This window comes from Podarcis filfolensis, assembly GCF_964270895.1.
Source record: "Podarcis filfolensis genome assembly, chromosome: 3".
Taxonomy (NCBI): domain Eukaryota; kingdom Metazoa; phylum Chordata; class Lepidosauria; order Squamata; family Lacertidae; genus Podarcis; species Podarcis filfolensis.
In genome coordinates, this window is record NC_139606.1 from 32,071,925 (window position 1) to 32,094,926 (window position 23,002).

Here is a 23,002-nt window from a genome sequence, read left to right on the forward strand (position 1 = left end):
CAACAATATTAATAATAATAGGTGTATGGTTCATGGATCCAGCTGGAAAGCGGGTAAATGTCTGTTTATATCTGCCATGACCGCAGCCAGGATGATTTATGCTCAGCAAGGGAAAGAAGATCCTGTACCAACCAAGGAGGAGTGGCAGACTAAATTAATGGATTATGCCGAAATGGCAAAACTTACGGAAGCAATCAGGAACCAAGTGGGGGGGGGCAGGGAACCCTTATAAAAGAGTGGGGAAGATTTGTGGATTATCTGAAATGTTATTGTATATATTTAAATCCACTAGCAGGATTAACTTAAACCAAACCGTTAAAATTAATGTTAAAAGATAACTAGGGAGTCATTATTAATTGGAGTAATGAAGGAAATGCAGGGTTATAAAATTTTAAAATGTAAGGTGAAATCAAAATACATACATTTGTCGGGAAATTGTATTTGTGTCAAAATATTTCTAGAAAAAATGAATATATATATATGAATGAAAGCAGGGAAATGTCAGCTGATCTCTGCACAAGAATGAATCATGCTAGAGGTCGTTTGAGAGTAGTGTGACTGGTGCAGTCGCACTAGGCGTCACACTGCAGGGGGTGCCAAAGCAACAAAACAACAAAAACGAGAGGAGGAGATGAAATTCAGATGCAGTGACATTGACCCCTGAGCAGGAAGTTTCATGTCCCTGATCTATTGAAACAAACTATAGATAGTGTCACAGCTGTGATCATACTAGCGACTAGTTTTTTTTCTAGAAGCAACTTTCCAATGCTTTAGACTGCATTGGCTGATCAAGTCTGTCTTTGTGGCATATGAGATCAGGTAAGTAGCTTTCCGATTTATGGTAAATCTTACAATATTTTTTTAGCCTTAGAGGCAGAGCAGGATGAGAAGATTATTGCCAGATTCTGTTGGCAAGCAAAGTCACTGCGCCTGCTTTTAACTAACAAGCCTGTCTGAGATAGGCCCTTTAATTTCAGCTCTGCAGTAGATAAACTGCAGTGAGCGATGAGCATTTCAGTCTTAACAACCCAAAAGTTATATAAGAAGTCAGGGATGTTTAATTGATCTGATAGGCATAAGAATGGAGGTTTGCTTGGATCGAAAAGCTGGAAGCAGTACACCGTAAAACTTTTCTCTGCTGCGGTGCGAACAGGTGCTTTCTTCCATCCCAAAACACTGCTGGCATGGAGGGCAAGAGATGGAGAAAGTGCAGTGGTACCTCGGGTTACATATGCTTGAGGTTACATACGCTTAAGGTTACAGACTCCACTAACCCAGAAATAGTTAAGGTTAAGAACTTTGCTTCAGGATGAGAACAGAAATTGTGCCCCGGTGGCGCGGCGGCAGCAGGAGGCCCCATTAGCTAAAGTGGTGCTTCAGGTTAAGAACAGTTTCAGGTTAAGAACAGACCTCCAGAACGAATTAAGTACTTAACCCGAGGTACCTCTGCACTAGTTTCTTACCTCCAACTCAAATATCGTCTCCCAGTAGCATTCTTCCTAGGCTGCGCATGTGTGCAATCTGCTAGTGCTTTTGGGTCCTTCCTGGTAAAGAAGGATCATCTCCTATTCTCTTTCGCCAAACTGAAGTTCCAGGGCCATGTTTCAAAGTACTGTAGGTTTAGGTAGGCTGTGGGTTTAGGTAGTCCTGCTACCTGTGATGCATTTTTTGGGCTGGAGGTGACTGTAGTTTGTTAAGGGTGACGCACAGTGGTGTAGCATGGGTTGCTAGTGCCCAGGGTCATGTGGAGGGAGGGTACGCATGCAGATTCAACTGCCTAATGGTGTCTGTGTCACCCAGCAGAACACAGCTGTAGAGATAAGATAAGAAAAGAAGAGTTGTTGTGTTGTCTGATAGGTCACCTCCTAGTTTGCATGGAGAAGCCATTTTCAACAGAGCCCAGTGACAGAAGAGTGCAGCTGTATTGAGGCAGAACCGGGTGTTGACATTTTGTGCCCCCTAACAATTTTGCACCTGAGGCAACCACACCTGTGGCACTCCCCCCCCCCCACTACACCACTGGTGAAGGGGAAACTGTCGTGAGGGGTAAACTGCAACTCCCAGGATAATAATAATAATAATAATAATAATAATAATAATAATAATAATAATTTATTATTTGTACCCCGCCCATCTGGCTGGGTTTCCCCAGCCACTCTGGGCGGCTTTCAACAAAGATGAAAGATACACTAAAATGTCACATATTAAAAACTTCCCTGAACAGGGCTGCCTTCAGATGTCTTCTGAATGTCAGGTAGATGTTTATCGCTTTGACATCTGATGGGAGGGCGTTCCACAGGGCGGGCGCCACTACCGAGAAGGCCCTCTGCCTGGTTCCCTGTAACTTGGCCTCTCGCAGTGAGGGAACCGCCAGAAGGCCCTCGGAGCTGGACCTCAGTGTCCGGGCAGAACGATGGGGGAGGAGACGCTCCTTCAGATATACTGGACCGAGGCCGTTTAGGGCTTTAAAGGTCAGCACCAACACTTTGAATTGTGCTCGGAAACGTACTGGGAGCCAATGTAGGTCTTTCAAGACCGGTGTTATATGGTCTCGGCGGCCGCCCCCAGTCACCAGTCTAGCTGCTGCATTCTGGATTAGTTGTAGTTTCCGGGTCACCTTCAAAGGTAGCCCCACGTAGAACGCATTGCAGTAGTCCAAGCGGGAGATAACCAGAGCATGTACCACTCTGGCGAGACAGTCTGCAGGCAGATAGGGTCTCAGCCTACGTACCAGATGGAGCTGGTAAACAGCTGCCCTGGATTCAGATTTGACCTGCGCCTCCATGGACAGCTGTGAGTCCAAAATGACTCCCAGGCTGCGCACCTGGTCCTTCAGGGGCACAGTTACCCCATTCAGGACCAGGGAATCCTCCACACCTGCCCACCTCCTGTCCCCCAAAAACAGTACTTCTGTCTTGTCAGGATTCATCCTCAATCTGTTAGCCACCATCCATCCTCCAACCGCTTCCAGACACTCACACAGGACCTTCACCGCCTTCACTGGTTCTGATTTAAAAGAGAGGTAGAGCTGGGTATCATCCGCATACTGATGAACACCCAGCCCAAACCTCCTGATGATCTCTCCCAGTGGCTGCATGTAAATGTTGAAAAGCATGGGGGAGAGGACAGAACCCTGAGGCACCCCACAAGTGAGAGCCCAGGGGGCTGAACACCACCACTTTCTGAACACGGCCCAGGAGGAAGGAGCGGAACCACTGTATGACAGTGCCCCCAGCTCCCAGCCCCTCAAGACGGTCCAGAAGGATGTTATGGTCGATGGTATCAAATGCCACTGAGAGATCCAGCAGAACTAGGAAACAGCTCTCACCTTTGTCCCTAGCCCGCCGGAGATCATCAACCAGTGCGATGATCATCAACCAGTGTGATGCCTTGGGGAAGGCATGTGCTTTCAATGTATGCAGTGCACACAGCCCCAGGCATAAAAGGGAGATGTCAGCAGGCTTGGGAGAATCACAAGGTACAAAATTATTAGGGGGAGGGGAACATAGAAGATGAAAAGAAATGAAACTCCAAACAGCCCAATGAAACCAGAATACAGCCCCAAACTAGAAAACAGAGTGAAATGGAGCAGCTGAACAGAGAGGACCCCGCTGTCACATTTTTTTGCATTTTGTCCTCCTTGTGAAAAGGTTTTACAGATTTCAGAGTTCCTCTCCTCATTTCAAACCCATTAACATCTGCTGCTGGCACCACACACATTCTTATTTCATCGAGAACTGACAAGCCGGTTCATCCAGGAGCTTGTTGGATGGATTCATGCAGAGAGAGAGAGAGAGAAACCCTGGGCCATGCCAAGTGGAAGCCCTATGTGGTAAACATTTTATGAAAATAAGAGGGAAGAGGTGCTAGCATATTATAGTTAACAGCAACAGATCTCAGGAGCTGCTGAATCTGAAGAGAATGAGCACAGAAGAGCCCGGAACAAAGGGTCATCGTTTAGGATCCAATCCAATTCTTATTAAGAGTCATTTACAGCCTTTTCATTGACTTTAATGGGATTTGGACTGGCTCCTAAATTAGGAAGGTTGTTGTGAGGGAGACCCATCAGTGGGATGGAGCAAAGCCAGCCAAGTATCATTAGCTGCAGAAGCTGAGAGTGTCTGAGAGTGTTGGAACAATCATCATGGATGATTAATCAAGGCTATGATCCTAGGCAAATGTACTGTAAATCAGAAGGCAACTGAGCCCCACAAATTGGCCCACGCTGTTGTAGGATGCACGGCAGATTATGCTATGGGACCTCCTGAAGCGAAGGCTACGGTCTTTATTTATGAATTGGGACTTTTGCTTGGTGAAGTCCACAAGGCATTGCCCCTCCACATAAGTCCTGTGGCAGACCCAGACTTGGTCAGTGGGGTACGATGGGCACAAACAGACTGAAAATAAGTTCATTGATACAGTGGTACCTCGGGTTACATACGCTTCAGGTTACAGACTCCTCTAACCCAGAAATAGTACCTCGGGTTAAGAACTTTGCTTCAGGATGAGAACAGAAACTGTGCTCCGGCGGCGCGGCAGCAGCAGGAGGCCCCATTAGCTAAAGTGGTGCTTCAGGTTTAGAACAGTTTCAGGTTAAGAACGGACCTCCGGAACGAATTAAGTATTTAACCTGAGGTACCACTGTAGTTCTTAGGAAACCAAAAGAAGAAAAATATGGGCCAAAACCAGCAAGCATCTGAGGATAACATGCAAAAAAGAAAAGAAAAAATGAATCTCACAGATACCAAAACTGGAATGAGTTCTATGTGCCCTATACATTTTGGCCAAAAATGCCTTTGGCAGGGGCTTATCTAAGAAGAGAATAACATAAGATTCATTAAACAATATAAAGCAGCATGGAAATGAAATGAATAATAATAACAATAATACCCAAAGGAGTGTCTCCACTCCCATCATTCAGCCCGAGGTCCAGCTCTCAGGGTCTTCTGGCAGTTCCCTCACTGGGAGAAGTGAAGTTGCAGGGAACCAGACGGAGGGCCTTCTCGGTAGGGGCGCCTGCCCTGTGGAACGTCCTCCCGTCAGATGTCACGGAATAAACAACTATCTGACTTTTAGAAGACATCTAAAGGCAGGCCTGTTTAGGGAAGTTTTTAATGTTTGATGTTTTACCATGTTTTTAATATTCTGTTGGGAACCACCCAGAGTGGCTGGGGAGACCTGGCCAGATTGGCGGGGTATAAATATTATTATTATTATTATTATTATTATTATTATTATTATTATTATTACAATAATAAGAAAATTAAGGTTCAAAGGCCTGGGTGAATAAAAATGGCACCTAGAAACAGATAGTAATGACACCAGGCATGGCTCCCTGGGGACAGCATACCACAAACGAGAAGCTATCACTAAGAAGAGAGGGCATGGAAGTAAGTGCCTTTGATAAAGAACTCAGGCCCTAGGTGGGTTCCTGTGAGGAGAGGTGGTCCTTGAGGTACTGGAGTCCAGAGATGCATTCGGCTTTATAGGTTAAAACCTGTACTGGGCCTGGAAACTAATTGGTAGCCAACACAGTCATGGCAGGCTTGGTGCGCCATGTTCAGACCGTCTTGCCCTGGTCAGCAATCTAGCCACTGAATTCTACAGCAACTTCAGCTTCCAAACTATCTTCAAGGGCAGTCCCAAGTGTAACACATTGCAGTAAACTAACCTAGACGTTACCTGAACTTTAACAATGGAAGTTAGGCTATTCCTGCCCAGAATCTTGTAGCCCAGACATAGATGACATAGCAATGAATATGAAGGACTGAACACAAATAAGTGTATCTCTAGGCCAATTAAGCTCACAGAGCAGCTAAACTCTGAAAGAAAGTTGAGCAGATCAACATTTTGGGGGAATCCTTGGCTTATGGGGTAAATGTTGCTTCCTCTGGTTGCTCGTTGTTGCTCATTTACTGTGGGAAGAAACGGACCCTGCCTCTGAACCTTTACTTTTGTTCATGGCTACAATAATTTGCTTTGTGCCTTGGAGCTAATAATACGTACAACATCTCAGTTCTTCAGCTAACACATCTTGTAAATGGGAGACATTAATACCTTCATACCCCAGTGTGCTATATTCATTAATACTGATACGCTGCCTTTGGAGGTAAATTGCTGAACCTTATTATAATCTATCTTTCACAAGCATCATCCATTCTGCAAAATTACAAAAGTGTTGAAGCCTTTTAATTAAAGAGTAAATTCACAAAGTGCACTATCAGCTCTCTAAACTTTCAGACTACAGAGTAACAGTTAACAGCATCTCCCTTCTAGGCAACAATTTACATTTTACCTTTTGTTCTGGGGTGGGGGGAATTATGTTTCTAGTCCCTAAGACTACGAATTTAGGCTGGCTCAATGCATTTCCCTTCAGTGCACTGTTGTAGCACTTTGGAGCTTAAAAAAAAAAAGATTCATAGAATGCAGATTTATCATTTATTTAAAGCTCTGTTCTCTGAAAGCTGTGTTATCTGCCTACGGCACCCAAAGCAGCACATTTAAAAGAAGAATAAGAACATTAAAGCCATACATAACTACATAATACATAATAAACAACAGCCAGCAGACTTCTTTTTTTAAAAAAAGAAGAGAGGCATAAACTGCTGTGTAGTTTCAAATCACAGCCTGTCAAAAGACATTATTTAGAAGACTAAATATCAGTAATGAAAAATCAGGCAAACTTCAGTACACAATTTCAATCCTGTTTTTTTTTGGGGGGGGGGGATAAACCAGTACATTTTATTATTTTGCAATTGTTGTTTGGAAAAAATACAAACGTTTTCCCCCTCTGGATTTGCTCTCGGTCACATACACCTTTTCTATTTCCTGTTTAACCCTTATAGATGTTCCATGTTTGATCTCTGCAGGAAAGAAGAATGTTTGGGAAGCTTCGGTAAAAAGCATTCAGCTATTACTATTTTTAGTTATTTGAGTACAAGGGGAATGGATGGAAACACAGTATTCTCTGTTTGATAAAAGACACAGCTAGGAAACATGCCCCTAGCCAATAGTTCTGGGTCTCTGAAAGTTGGTAGACAATTGGTACTTTGTCACCATTTTTCTTTGTGTCATAAAATTGTGTTTGACTTTTCTTTCTTTCTTTCTTTCTTTCTTTCTTTCTTTCTTTCTTTCTTTCATTTGTGAGAATTATGAGTACAGGCAACTCCCCATTTACACAGGGGTTACATTCTGAGGTACCATGCGTTTAAGTGAAGTCGCATATATTGGGAACGACATTGAAAAAGCCTGCAAACAACACAATCGCTCTCTCCAACCCTTCTTGCTGAAACTCCAACTCTCCACAGTCCTCAAAGTTCAGTACAAGGGCTCTTGGAATTGCACTTGCAAAGGTTCATGGGATTGGCAGACACTGCTTTTGCACCATTTTTTTTGCCATTTTCACACCCCTTCTTGTGCCACTTTCGGGTTTGCGGTGATGCGTTTGTGTGTGGTTGTGCAAGCCTTGAGCATCAATAAATGAGAGATTGGCTTACTGGGCAAGTACTAGATTCTTCAAAGGACTATTTCTAATTATACTAACAGTTGGCACTGGAGGAAACCATACATTCTATGTCTATAAATATTTTGCTAACTAACTTGAGAGCCCAAAATATTTATCGGAAATAAGAAGCAGGCCAGGTTTTCCCCCGCCTGCCATTTTTCCTTTTCACCGCAGCCATGGAAGCTTCAAGCTCAAGTAGAAAAATAGTATATGAGAGGGGTAAGTCTTTTTAAATCTTTCCCCTCCTGTGAATTTTTTTAGTTAAAACCACTCCTCGCATTCTTCTTTCCTGTGATACTCAGGTTTTCTTGTGTGGAAAACAAAAAAACAGCTGGGGTGAGCTACCCTATAGAGAGCATCTTGGTTGTGAGCCCTGGAAGACCTGCTCCCTGCCTTGCTAACCTCTTTCCACCTGGCCTGGGAGGGTGGAGCCCTGACTGACTCCAGCTACAAAAGCTGAAGTGGCTGAACAGAATATTGGGTTAGGATTTTGTTTGGGGGGGCGTTTTTGGTGGAACAGGAGTTTTTACTGTTGTTGATGTTAATTTTCCCTCAAAGAGTGTGGGCACTGTACTTCACTTTTCACGGGGTTACAATTCTCAGCAACCCTTAACAAACAACAATACAGTGGTACCTCGGGTTACATACGCTTCAGGTTACATACGCTTCAGGTTAAAGACTCCGCTAACCCAGAAATAGTGCTTCAGGCTAAGAACTTTGCTTCAGGATGAGAACAGAAATTGTGCTCTGGCGGTACGGTGGCAGTGGGAGGCCCCATTAGCTAAAGTGGTGCTTCAGGTTAAGAACAGTTTCAGGTTAAGTACGGACCTCCAGAACGAATTAAGTACTTAACCCGAGGTACCACTGTACGCAGAATTCTTTGAGAGGGAAATGTGCTTTTGAATGTGCTCTAAGTAGGGTTGCCATACGTCCGGAATTTCCTGGACATAGACGGCAATCGACCGTCGGAAACAGTGTCCAGGTGGAAATCACAGTGATATCCAGGAAAATCTGGATGTATGGCAACACACGTCGGCAATGTCATTTTTGGTGACTTCCCTTAAAAACAGCTCAAAAACTTATGGTAAATTCTTTTGAGATTTCACAACTAAAGCTCAACAACTCTGCAACCCGCCCCCCCCCAAAAAAAACCTCAACAGCTTTTGTGTCTGTATTTTCACTTTTTGCAATATGGCAACCCTAGTTTTCAAGGTATAATATGTATGCAGCTCCATTGAGTTTTATGCCTGTAACTGTTACACCACACTGCTATAATGATAGGCTTGTCAAAACAAGGCAAAAAGCAATTCCGAATGATATTTGGAAACATGATTCATAGCTCTAGCCTCAATACCGTTTGTTTTTTTTGCGAGCCTTTGCCGCAAGAAAAGAAGAACATTTTAAAAGAGATTTTGACGGATAATCCTCCCCATTCTATGTTACCAGCCACTGTGACAGTCAGCTTGTCTCAAAAATTGAAAACTACCGTTTTCTATTAAACCTCCCTCCCACCACATAATTTCCATTCCCCCCTCCCTGCCACCAGATTACTCTGCATTCTCCATTTTGCGATGACTCACCCTTTGCTTTCAGCCTCAACAACTTAATCATGACAAGGGATTTCTAACCCAAAGCTATGCAGAACGAGTGGTTCTGCCTCCCTTAAAAGGTTATTAATAAAGCATCTGAAACGGCTGCCATGGTAAATTATGCAAATAACAGCAGACTCGGAAGAAACAGCCTTTTTGGGGAGGAAAAGAAAGAGAAGAAGTATCTGTTTTTCTTCCTACTTCTCCGCACATTCTTCTCCTCACCCCCTCTCTCTTCCACACACAACATTGTAGGCACGCCCTTGACAACAAAAGCCACTCAATGCAGACGGATTTCATTTCTAGCTTCTATTCGATGCGTAAGTTCGATGCAGGGAAAGCAGGGGTCCGTGAGAGATAGGAGGAGAGGACAAGGATCAAAAAAGTTTATCCAGTTCACAGCACAATCTAGCTAACAAATGCAACATCAAACGCTGATACTGTGAGACTTGCAACTCTGCGGCTAGTTAGGAAATTTTTGGACCTGAAGATGCATCAATCACTCACGGACCCTTTCTGCGCACTGCTGAAGGGAACGGGAGCTCAGAGAGCTCTTCTGCTTCCTGTACATTGCTGAAACATGGTATGCAGGGTATGAAATGGGCAGGAGAAATGAAGGCTGCATACTTACCACGGGACGGAATCAACTAACTTTTACTTACTTACGGGGCAGACCCACTGAAGCAGAATTAGAGAACTGGTGTGGTGTAGGGCATTAGATGAAATGCACAAGTGGATCTATTTGTTGGACTGAATCAAACATCTTTCCCCCCCCCTTCACCCAAAGATTACAGGGCAATTTACACTATGAAAACACAAAATGCCTAACAACAACAACAACAACAACAACCCCCTCCGCCATAGACACAAAGACCAAAGATTGTTTAATCAGTCAAAGGCCTGGTAGAAGAAGAATGTTTTCACCTGGTGCCTAAAGATATGTAAAGAAGGTACTTGACAATCATCCCTGGGAAGAGCATTCCACAAGCGAGGAGTCGCTGCAGAAAAGGCCTATTCTCATGTTGCAACCTGTCAGGGGACTGCCATCGGAACAGGGAAGAGAAGCTGTAGCACCCTGCTTGTGGTTAACGCTTAGCTGGAATGAAATATTCAACGCAGCAATAGAGAAATTAAAATAATAATTTATTTGTCAGACAAATAAATGAGAGACACAGTGGTATATGGTTACCAAAGCTCTGCCCACTCCAGCCCTGATGGTCAGCACTTATATTTCCTCAGCTCAGCCCCCTTGCTCCTCCTTTGGCTGCCTCTGTCCAATCAGCCTGGTTGAAATTCCTATTGGCTGTTTGCTTGAACCAATCATAAAAGATACACCCATTTCCTATTGCCTTTTATGGGAGACAAAGAGCTATATTTCCTTCTATCTATAAATGGCAAATAAGTAGTCATATATCTTAGATTAACATTATTATACCTTAATTATTATACCTTAATTAACATTTCACCTTTTGCCCTATTGCCCTATTCACTACAAAACAGATGGCTAAAACAGATGGTGCATGGTTTTTTAATTTTTATCTTAAAAGGATCTTGGGTTCTCCTCTCACACATTATCAATGAAAGATCTCCTTCTTTGGAGGTCTTTAAGCAGAGGCTTGACAACCATATGTCAGGAGTGCTCTGATGGTGTTTCCTGTTTGGCAGGGGGTTGGACTCGATGGCCCTTGTGGTCTCTTCCAACTCCACGATTCTATGATTCTATGAAATAAGAATCTAACATAAGAATCTAACATTTCTTACTTTCTAAATCTTTTGCATAATTACATTTAAGCCAATATATTTCATACATTAACATATATAGCTTTTTAGAAGGAAAGGAAAGGCCTTTTCAAAGTAAAAACGGAACTTAATAAAAACAGTTTTGAAAGCAACCCCTTAGATCTACACCCCCCCTTTCAAGCCAGCTGCTGTTTCTATTAGCTCTTTCCCTTTTAACCTTAGGAAGATGTGGCTCAAGTTTAATGGGAGGCACAATAATTATTACTATTTACCAATTCTTAATTGTGTTTTTGTAGCTTGATTGTATTCTATAATTTGTATGGTCAGTGTGACCTTTTGCTCCCAGCCTGTAATTTCCTTTTACAACCCTGAAATACTGGGGCCCTTGAACAGGAAGATAAACAGCTGCCAGAGTATTCAGCCACCTGCTTTATGCCTGGCATGAGAGATACAAACATTTGCAAATATATTTTTTAAGCTCATTTTAAAATACAGATCTTGATCAGATGCCTCAAAGCAGAGGGGCAATTGGGTTACAGGGAGCCTCCGAAATTCTTGTGAAGCAGTTCCTCTTCCTGTGGTGGGGAAAGCCACACCTCCAGTGGGGAAGAGGGGAAGGGACCAGAGGATGCTGCTGGGAGCCTCAGCACCGCTCCTGGCCAAGCCGGCCAGGAGGGAAGCACACCTCTTCCGTCGCCCACCCTGTGCAGAGGTGTAAAAGGCAAAGAAGGAAGTAAAAGGCTGGGGGTGACTAAGCTCTTATGTTGGGGGAGGACCCGGAAAGGACCACTCCTGGATTCTGCTAGCGATTGAGGCAGACATGAACTTGTGGTACTGCACTGTAAATAGTTTTGCACCAAAATAAAACCTGTAAAAGACAGGTCGGAGTCTTGACTGGTTACTCACGAGCAACCACCATTGCCATCTGACACAACCCTCTGGGACTCTCTGGTGAGGGCACAGGAAGGAAGGCCTCAGATGATGGTCTCAGGGTCTAGGCCAGTTGATAGAGGTGTGTTTTGAGAAGAGGCTTCAGTGAAGTAAGAGAGGTGGCATCACACATGTTATGGATCATACAAGGAACCACAGTGATACGGTGGAGTCTTTTAACAGTTGCCATGATTCACTGCTGGTGGCGGCGGCGGCAAACATGGCTTGGCTTTGGAAGCCAAGTTACTGCAACAAAAGCTACATCATCATTATATATTGAGCCCAAAGGGGTCCTTATTTTGGACTTTCCATGTCATTGGCCACTATGAGAACAGGATAGTGGACCATGGGCCTGATCCAGGAAGGCTCTTCCTTTGTTTTTATGTTCTTAGATCTGTCCGTCATCGAAACGACCAATTGAAGCAACCTGTTCACATCATACTTTCTCATCCCCAACTAATCACATCACTCTGGAAAACATTTCTGTGATGGTTCTATCAGCAATTGCAGCAAGCCTTTCTGCTTTTGTGGTGAGGGCACATCCTTGCCAGTCAGCCATAACTAATTCTGAACCTTGTGTAGTTCAATCAAAACTGGTACAGGCAGTTCATTCCTGTTAATTCCATACAAAAGGCAAGACAAGAAATGGTGTGGGAAATTATTCACCTCCTGCATCCCAAAAGAAAAAGAAAAAGCATTCCCTCATTAAGTGAAGTACTGTCATTTCTAGAGCTGCTGATGACATTGTGTGGAGCTGGAGGGCATAACATGCTAGCAAAATTAGTAGGAGACATTCCATATAAACACTGCAATAGGTAGAAAATAGGGGGAGATAATGGGGGAATAATGGTTATCTTGCTTAATCTTTTTATAAGTAGACTGTGTGAGGAAACATCAAGGGCTGCTTTTTAGCTGAAGTGAGTTATTCAGAACAGAACGTCATCCCAGGTGTGAAAAAGATGACATTATGGCTCAGCTGTGAACGGCTCCCGTGAAGCGTTAAGCACATCTGGAAAGTGCCATTCTGCTTTTGGCAAGATCCAAAATTACTACTAAATTTTTCATGCTGGATAGAAGGTCATTATAACTGTAATCCACACCACATTCCCTCCAGATCTGTCTCTCTCATGCCGAACTAAAATCCAAAGGACAGCAGCAAGGTTTCCAGAATAGATGGTTTGTGGATAGTGGGCTAACACTGCTTCCAGATGAAGGCTATTAGTGTTGGACAGGGATAGCTCAGTCAGTAGAGCATGAGACTCTTAATCTCTGGGTTGTGGGTTTGAGCCCCATGTTGGGCAAAAGATTCCTGCATTGCGAGCTGTAGGAATGGATGACCCTCGTGATCCCTTCCAAGTCAACAGTTTTATGATTCTAGGCCATATGCTGATCTGTGTCAATCCTTTTGCTGATTTTAAATAGCAAGAGCATGGCTTACGATTGCAAGGTATTAGAAGACTCAAAATACAGATAATGTTTGAGATCTGGAACTTACAACTTTGGGACTTAATATTAATGGACAAACTAACAGCCCATACCCAAGAGAGTTGAGCAGACAAGAAAAACACTACCTGTCAATCAACCTGGCATAGTTTTATTACATAAGCAACATCGCTAGAACATGATTATAGAACAGCCCTCTGACAACCCATGGCAACTTGTAGAATGGGACCTTTGTTTAAAAATGGAAATGACTTAAAGGTTTAATGTATGCTGGGTGCTTCTGTTGGGGGTGGGATTGTTAAACGTAGATTGTTGTGTATAAATAAGTAAAATCAATAAACAATTGGGAGGGGGGAATAGCAAGATAGTCTAAGTCAGGCTTCAGGCTTGTGAGAACTACTTTTCTTCCTACCAGAACCTCAAGGTCCACCAAGAGGAGCTGTATGTTGGCTCTGGCAAGTAAACATACTTCAACAAACATACAAAGGACTATTTACAGTATCAGGAGCACCAGTCCTGTTGCACTCGAAAAGTACAGCTCTTTGTGTCTTGACTAGTTTGTTTAGAACGAGAAAGTTACTGTATTTTTTGCTCTATAAGACTCACTTTTTCCCTCCTAAAAAGTAAGGGGAAATGTGTGTGCGCCTTATGGAGCGAATGCAGGCTGCACCCTGCTTTCACTGCGCAGCGATCCCTCTTGCTGTTCTGCCTTCTGAGATTCAAAATATTTTTTTTCTTGTTTTCCTCCTCCAAAAACTAGGTGCGTCTTATGCTCTGGTGCGTCTTATAGAGCGAAAAATATGGTATATCCTATCTGAGGTAAGTTACTTTGTTATTTTTTTTCCTTACCAAGTGTCTCTCTGTGTGTGTCTGCATTAAGGTAAGCCTGCTCTCCCACCCGAGGATTCACAAAATGAAAGCCTCCAGATTCTGCACAAACTTTGCATTATCAATCCTACAGGAAGGACCATGCTAGAGGAGGCAGCCATTGAATAACTGGTCCAAAACCTGTTAGGACTTTAAATGTGACAACCAGCACTTTGAATTGCATCCAGAAAAAACAACAACAGGGCAGCCACTGAAGTTGGTATAGAAGAGAAGTTACGTGCGCCACAAAACTGGATCCAGTTAAAAGCCTCACAGCTGCATGTTGAACCAGATGAAGTTCTGGAATGTTCTTGGGAGGCAGCTCCATGTACAATACTTCACACCAATCAAGTCTCAACATATCCACTGCTTATGATGTGCCAACTGTACTAAAATTTTGATGGCAGAATACAACACATTGCTTTATTTAGGAGCCACTTTTTAATCAATGTACGTGTCTTTGTTTGGTGTTGTCTGATCTGATACAAGGTTATTGTAAATTGCATTTGTATTTTCATGTTTCATATCTCCAGAAATATTTTATCTCCTAGATTTATGGTGGCTTTTAACATTGCCTTCCTTAAGTGTTAGAAACATGTTGAAAAAAGAGACAATGCACGTATTTTTGTAAACAAAGAAATCTTTAATAAAAATATTCTTTTTTAAAAAAGAAAAGAAACAAGGTGGAACAGGATGGTAAATAATCAACTAATATAGACAAAAAGCTGAATGGTTCATCTTTTGCCATGGGAAACAGGAAAGATTGAATGCTCTTTGAGGTGTGCTGGTTTAGGTGGGGAATGGACAAGTGATTATGGTCGCTGTATTGTCAGGGGTGCCGTAAACATGAATAAAAGCATGAATGTTTTACAGGAAAGCGAATTATTGGCAAAGCAATTTCTATAAAATTAAAGGGGGGGGGACCCTGAACAGGTGTGTGTTTTATAGATCCCTGAGGCTGTATGAATACATTTTTTCCTGGTTTCAAAACTGAAACACTTGAACTTGCATGTGATAGTTCCATGCTTTTCTAACTAAGATGTGAATACACACACACATTTCTGTAAAAATCATACCCACTTATTGTCAACATGCAGAGGGGTGAGAGGCCAGCCGGCAAGCCCAGCTTGGACGTCTCCTTCCATCGGCCTGTGCTCCAACATAAATCAGCGACCCGGACTTTAAAAGCCAGGGCACGCAATTAGCAGAGTGTACTGTGCACACAGAAGTAGGCGTGAGGCATGTGAAGTCATGCTACAGCTACAGATTTATTAAACATAAATCAGAACAAAGAAACATGTCGTCTCTCTCTCATGTCATCTTGGAGAGAACAGCAAAAGCTATAAACAAACGAAAGTTCCCAGCATACTGTGCTGGAGTGTAAACAGACATGTGACACGCAACAATCTCATGCCTGTTCCTTAAGGTGGAATGGAAATGTCAACACTTATGTCCTATGGATGAACAGATCATCTTAGTTCCGCTCCGTGTCAATTTTGCATGGACTCAATTCAGTCTTATATTCTGTGGGTGCTTTTTAATAAAAACAAAACAAGACTGCACACACAGGGAGAAAAATACATTTTTATTTACACAATTTTATTTGCATTTCCCTCCAAAATATGCATTTCAATCAATTTATTATGCTTTTCACTTAATATATAAATATATTTAATGCAACAAAGGTAATACAAAATACACATTTTGTATGCGTTTTTTGAGCCAAAACTGCACCACAAAATTCAGTGAAATGTGCGGTCCAATTGGGAACTGCATTCTGAGCTGCGTATATGTCCGTGAACTGTGAATTAATGTGAACTGAAACTTTTCTCCACCTTTAGTATATACTGAGTCTTAGAACAAGAAAAAGAACTTTCTGGAAAATATCCAATGGAAGCTAAAGCCCAGAAAAAGCTCAATATGGAGGCCAAATGGCCAAAATATTGGGAAATTTTGGAACAAGAAGGAGATAGACTGAGATTGCAGAGCTTTGAGAAACTAAAAAATAAAGTGCGAGACTGGCTCCATTATTTTCAGATAAGGGAGGCTTACAATTTGGACAAGAAAATTGGCTTCCAGGTGGAAAAATCTAAATTAGAAACAGAAGTGCTAGAACCTAAAACTAAGATTATGTCAAAAATGTATAACTTGCTGCTGAAATGGAATACACAGGATGAAACGGTTAAGTCAGCTATGATTAAATGGGCACAAGATGTTGGACACAACATTATGTTTGCTGACTGGGAACAGTTATGGACCACAGGTATGAAATTTACGGCATGTAATGCCTTAAGAGAGAATATTATGAAAATGATATACAGGTGGTACATGACCCCAGTCAAGCTTGCAAAAATATATCATTTGCCCGATAATAAATGTTGGAAATGTAAGGATGTTGAAGGTACATTCTTTCACCTTTGGTGGACGTGCCCAAAGATTAAGGCTTTCTGGGAAATGATTTATAATGAAATGAAAAAGGTATTTAAGTATACCTTCTTGAAAAAAACCAGAGGCTTTTCTCTTGGGCATAGTCGGCCATTTGGTGCCAAAGAAGGACAGAACTTTTTTTATGTATGCTACAACGGCAGCAAGAATACTTATAGCAAAGCACTGGAAGACTCAAGATCTACCCACTCTGGAGGAATGGCAGATGAAGTTGATCGATTGTATGGGACTGGCAGAAATAACTGGCAGAATCCGCGACCAGGGAGAAGAGTCGGCAGAAGAAGATTGGAAGAAATTTAAGGATTATTTACAGAAATATTACAAAATTAATGAACTCTGAAAAGATGCTGGATTGAATTTTTGTGGTTTCTAGCTGCTATGATAAAGATAATAGGGATTAAAATTGTTTAAGTCATAAAACTTAAAAAGTTGATTGGGAAATATGGTGTTAATTAAAAGAAATGTTAAGAGATTAGGATTTGCTGGATTAACAATTTGAAATAGAAAACAAGAAGGGGAGGTATGAGGAAGTCAAAGAAACATGTTATTGAAAAATTGTTACTGAAATTGACTTGTTTTTAATATTTTTCTTTTTCTTTTTGTGTTTGTATAAAATTGGAAAATCTAATAAATATTTATATAAAAAAACAAAAAATAAAAAAACAGAAGTTAGAGACATAAGGGAACAAGAGGGCACGGAGGTTCCTCCAGCTTGCTATTAAGTTAACAGAGGAAGCTCGTTGATTTTGATGGGAGTGGAATGTTCCTGGGGGAAAAAAAATCTGCTGGTTAATTGGCAATTAATTACTTTATTAAACTGCAGCCCAGCAACATTAATAATGCAAAAGTAGCATTAGAGGAAAACATGTTCCTCTTTAGCATATTTCCAGAGCAGCAAATATCCTGCAATCAAGTGAATCGGTGGTTGCAAGTTGGTTCTTAAGAGTCAAGCAGCCAGACATCAGGGTTCAAATTTGTAATCCAAGAAAATCTTTAATAAAAGCATTAAAAAATAAGAAATGAAGACGACAGAGAAGGCAGAACAGCTGGAGCTGCAGCAAATTTATTAAGCTGATTAAACTTTTTTCAAGTTCATTGTGTTTCATGGTTTTGATGCACTTCTTGTTGCGGAAATGTTTGCCACTCACAATTCTTTGCCTATCCAGAATCATATATTGCATGCAAAGTAATGTTTGCTCTGTTATAGCACATACTTCCAGCATCTTTACACTTTGTATGCATTTCACAGCAATCTTCATAAAATAATCAATGTGGGTGCATTGATAGGGTTGGCATATTTCAAGAGGTAAAAATCCAAACACATGACAACCCCATGCATTGACCTGGCAGCCCAATAATAAAGTAGATATAGAAAATGTGAAGAAACAAGTGCTGTTCAGGATTAAAATAGGTATGAGGTCTAGGGCAGTTACGATTTAAGATGGTCACCATGATACGATGTCTTCTTTCTCACCCTTTCAGTTCAAATATTCTTCGAAATACTTTTGTGTTAACAATGCCCTGGAAGCAGGCATTAACAGTCTCTCTGCATTTCTAACTCAGGGCTGCCATACGTCTGGATTTCCCTGGACGTTTTCGGGATTTCAAAGACAGAATTGACGTCCGGGGGTAACTTCTGTTTTTTGTTTTTTTTAATAATATTTATTCAAGTTTTAAAAGGTTACAAAAAAGAACACAATATGTAAAGTCAAAACATATGCAAGAGAAAAATAAAAATAGAAAAATAGAAAAAGCAAAAACAACTAAAAAAGAAAAAAAAAGAAAAAAGAAAAAACACACAATCCAAAAAAACAAAAAAGAAAAGCAAAAGAACAAATTAAACCTTAATATAACTCCCTTTCTTAACTTATCTCCTTGACCTCCTCACACCTCCCCTCTTTTCATTCTAATTCATATAGATATTTCAGCAAATCCTTCACCTTATTTTTATCCTTATATCTTATCTTATTATACTATAGTTTCCCATTCTTTCTTTCACCAATTAATCATCCACTTTTACTTTATTTAATCTTATTTCTCATTAAAACTTATATATCTAAGCTTATTCTTAAAATGTTTCCCCTAGGGTCAGAAAAAATTCCATTCCACGATTTTCCCATCTCTCATTAAAAGATTTTTTTTAAAAAAATTATAATATATACATTTTAAATTCCCAATTTTCTTTCACCAACTCCCCTCCCCAGTTTCGCCCCCTAGCGATAGTTCCATCAATCTCGAAAAACCATCAACCCGGAGATCTTAAGTCCGAGGCTCTTAAATCTCTTTCATGTCCCCTCTGCCGGTCTTTTTGGTAGTCTTTGGTGTTAAAGAACAGATCTCGGTGAAGCTCCAACCCGTCGGTAGTCATATTCCTTCTTAGCAGGTATGCCAGACTTCCGTAGTTAAAAGTAGGGCCTATAGGATATTCCAAATCTTGTTTCACACTCCTTTCAAATCCAAAGGCCCCCAAAACTCCAGCCTCCGCCTGACTCAGATTTGTATCCCAAAAGTCATTTGATCTCCACATAGGGTGATCTCTCCATCTTTCATTTTCCAAACCAAGCCGGGCTTCCATCTCCAAAAACTGGCTCCTCCTAGTTGCCATCATGTAAAGCCTCAAGTTATAGTCCACCATTTGCCTCTGTAGGGTTACGGCTCCCCCTTGCATCACTTTAATCACAACAGATTCCTCCTTCTCAGATTCTTCAATTTGTTCAGTTGGAAAAGATTATTGTGCCGGGTTCTTGTCAACTTCTTTACTAATGCCCACTTTTGTTCCCAAGGTTACAACATTAGTAGCCATAACATTTATCTGGTCTTGCAGCTTTCCCAACAGATAAAATGTTCTATTCAACTGACACTCGACTTCCTTCCCGACCGCCATCCTTAAGAAGTCCAAGGTCAAAATTAGTTTCTCAGAACTTTTATCTTAAGCAATTTCCCAGCTGCATCCTTACGACAATATCCCAGAGCTCCCTCTAGAGGGACACAAGTTCCTTTTATCACTCCTTCCAGCACAGTCCCAAAGGTCCCAAACGTAAAATTGTAACAATTCCTTCCTTCTTTTTAAATACTGAAACGGACAGTAGAAACAAAGTCCTTCTTTTATATCTTGATAGCTAGCTTGTATCTTGACAGCTAGCTTGACAGCTGTCAGATTTATCCGTCAACGGGCTCTCACAGACCGCTCCCGGGTTTAGGGAAGTGGCGCTTCAGTTCCCAAATTTTAACCCTCACCTGCAGGCTTCCCTGCTTCTAAGAAGATATTGATAGTAGTTTCAATCAGTGGAGTTCAGATCCTTTACGTAAGACTTTCCACGACCTTAGTTAACAAGTTCTTTGCTTCAGTTTATTTACAGAAAGGGGAGGTGGACTTCCTGTTTAGACCTTCCCCAATCGGTGCCAATTTAAAAATACTTTAAAAGCCCAATTTCCGTTCTACTCACGGGTTGTTGTTTAAAATCCAATTGTCCACAAGAAAAAGTCAGCGCTCTCCAGCAACGGCTATGCGGCTTTGCTCCGTGAAAAAAGCAGTTGACTCACAGCACCGCGCCACTCACCCGCTCCGCTCCGAAGCCTGTAAACGGGTCTCCTTGCGAGTTGGGGGGGCGCAAAAGGTGCCCGCCGAGTCCCACGTTCACAGGCTTCACCCGCCTATGATTTCTGTAGGGTCCCCGCTTCGCCGTAGCGGTATAGACCCAATTTCCCCGGAGCTAGTCCCTCCAGATCGGAGGGAGTCCGCCATTAGCTGATGGTGCTAACCCGGAAGTCCCCGTCCAGGGGTAACTTCTGAAAGGCGGCGCTTTGTCCTGGATTTTAGGCAAGTCAATTGAAAAATCACTTTTCTTTTGGTGTTTTTGTAAAAAAAGAAAAGGCTCGACAACTCTGGGAGTTGTCTAAAAAAAGCTCCATAACTTTTTGGGTTGTCCCAGTTTTTACTTTTTGACAACCCTGGTAGTGTCTTGAAAGTGCCTTAGACTTAATTAAACAGCCCTAGATGGCACAGAAGTATCTTGTGCTAGTGATTACTCTGTGCTAATGGTCCTTAATTGTTGAAGGTTTCAGGTTATGCAGTCACAGCTCTCCCCCCCCCCCCCGCAGCATTTTGCTTACAGGAATGGAGAGAAGTTTTATCTACTTTTTCTCTGCTGTGGTCCCACACCATCTCCTATTTTCATTACAGTGGTACCTCAGGTTACAGACGCTTCAGGTTACAGACGCTTCAGGTTACAGACTCCGCTAACCCAGAAAATAGTACCTTGGGTTAAGAACTTTGCTTCAGGATGAGAACAGAAATCGTGCTCCGGTGGCAGCAGTAGGCCCCATTAGCTAAAGTGGTGCTTCAGGTTAAGAACAGTTTCAGGTTAAGAACGGACCTCCAGAGCGAATTAAGTTCTTAACCTGAGGTACCACTGTACAGTACATGCCTACATTAACTGCATTCACACAGCAGCGGTCACCGCATCGTGTTTGGTCTAACAAGAGCTTAAAAATTAGCTTCCCAATGTTCTCTTCTGAGAAACCCTTTATTAAGTAGACTGGGAATAAAATGCTTATTATGCTGCTGCAATTTATTCATACTTTCAAATGTACATTATGAAATCAGATATACATCAAATTTGCTGTACTAACATGCTTGGTGATTTTGTACTTCCTCATTCTCTTGCTGTGTTTATATTAATTACTTGGTTAAGGGGAAAGCTTAACCAGTAATGAATCTACTGAGAATTCATGAACAAACAATGGTCTCCAATGCTTAACTCTATGTCTCCTCCTGCTGTATAATCTTTTCCTTAATCAAATAATCTCACTGGATTCAAGAATCTTCTGTTAGTGGCAATTGCTAGTTAACGTCGCTTAAAGATGTTGCCTCACAATCTGAGGTGCACCCATTACCCTTCAAAGATCCCTTAGCCAAGGGACGGGGAACATGGGGTCTTCAGATTTTGCTGGACTTCAACTCCTATCTGCCCCAACCAGCGTGAGCCAATGGCCAGGGATGATGGGAACTGGTTGCCATATTTCAGCCATCAACATACATTTGTGACGGTGCTAAATTTAGTTCAAAATTTGAACTGGAAGCCTATTATCTGCACATGCTAGGAAGTAAATGAAACCTCATTGAAAGCAGGAGGAATTCCTTTGCATACAAATAAACATATGACCATGGCTAAGTAAATACACATTGGGTTGGGTTGTTCAGAACATTGACCTCTTCAAGAGAAGGGCATGAGTTAAAGTTCCAGAATTTGTGAGAATGGAATCAATATTGCCAATTTCAAGTAAGAGATGGGATTATCCTTGCTGGGGCCCAGGTCACTGGCATCTCCAGTAACATAAAATAATCTCTTTAAATAACATCAGCATAAAATACTGGCCACTGCCTTTCCAAATGATATTTTATGTCTGATGCAGCACCGCTCCCTTGTCCTGATGGGCCAATTACCACACTGAGTTCTTGATTCTGGGCATTTTTATTTTTGGAAGTGGCAACTCTTGGACATTTTCAGTGTCATTTATATCCGCCATAAATACCTACAAACGACTCTAGGATGCACTTAATTAGAAACTTTAAGGCACAGCCGACATCTCTATATGAGCTGATAAAAGAGAAGCAAGCATCATTCTTGGACTGGTCAGAGTCAATAAAGCCAGGCAAATCTTCCCAGCAGGTTGCCAGATGACCTTGTCCGTTATAGTATGGAAACACACAGCGCAAACGTTGTCCCCATGAGATTGGGCTTGATGCATGTCAAAGTTCAGCCTTGTGACATCCTGTGAGGAACAAAGATCTCACTGAAATTATGCCCCCAAAGTCACACGCAAATGACAACATCACCCTGGGATAGCTATAAAGCTGCCTGAGCAAATACTTGTTCACATTCCATGTATGTTACTTTCACCCCCTAATCCCCATATGAGCTCTCTTCCAGTTCTTGGTGTGCATATGTAAAGGTAAAGGGACTCCTGACCATTAGGTCCAGTCGTGGCTGACTCTGGGGTTGCGGCGCGCATCTCGCTCTATAGGCTGAGGGAGCCGGCGTACAGCTTCTGGGTCATGTGGCCAGCATGACTAAGCCACTTCTGGCGAACCATAGCAGCGCACAGAAACACTGTTTACCTTCCTGCTGGAGCGGTATCTATTTATCTACTTGCACTTTGGCATGCTTTCGAACTGCTAGGTTGGCAGGAGAGGGACCGAGCAACGGGAGCTCACCCCATCGTGGGGATTTGAACTGCCGACCTTCTGATCGGCAAGTCCTAGGCTCTGTGGTTTAACCCACAGTGCCACCCGCACCCCTATGGTGTGCATATGTGCTAGTCACTTATTCCTAAGGAGTAGGATTCATTACCTCCTTCCATTTAAACAAGGGATAGGAAGCATGTGGCCCTTTAGATGTTGAAGGCTGATGGCAGATGGAGTCCAACAACATCTGCAGGGTCCCACATTTCCGCACTTCAGATCCACACCCTACCCTTGTTG

The 23,002-nt window shown here is 42.1% G+C and overlaps 1 long non-coding RNA gene across 1 annotated transcript in view; it reads right to left on the reverse strand.

Annotated features, from left to right (window-relative positions):
• Positions 1–8,125: 8,125 nt before the first annotated feature.
• Positions 8,126–23,002, reverse strand: part of LOC310759905 — a 115,522-nt gene continuing 100,645 nt past the window's right edge. The window contains exon 2 of the long non-coding RNA XR_014546630.1: positions 8,126–8,368. This is a non-coding gene — a long non-coding RNA (uncharacterized lncRNA). The remainder of the gene's footprint in view (positions 8,369–23,002) is intronic.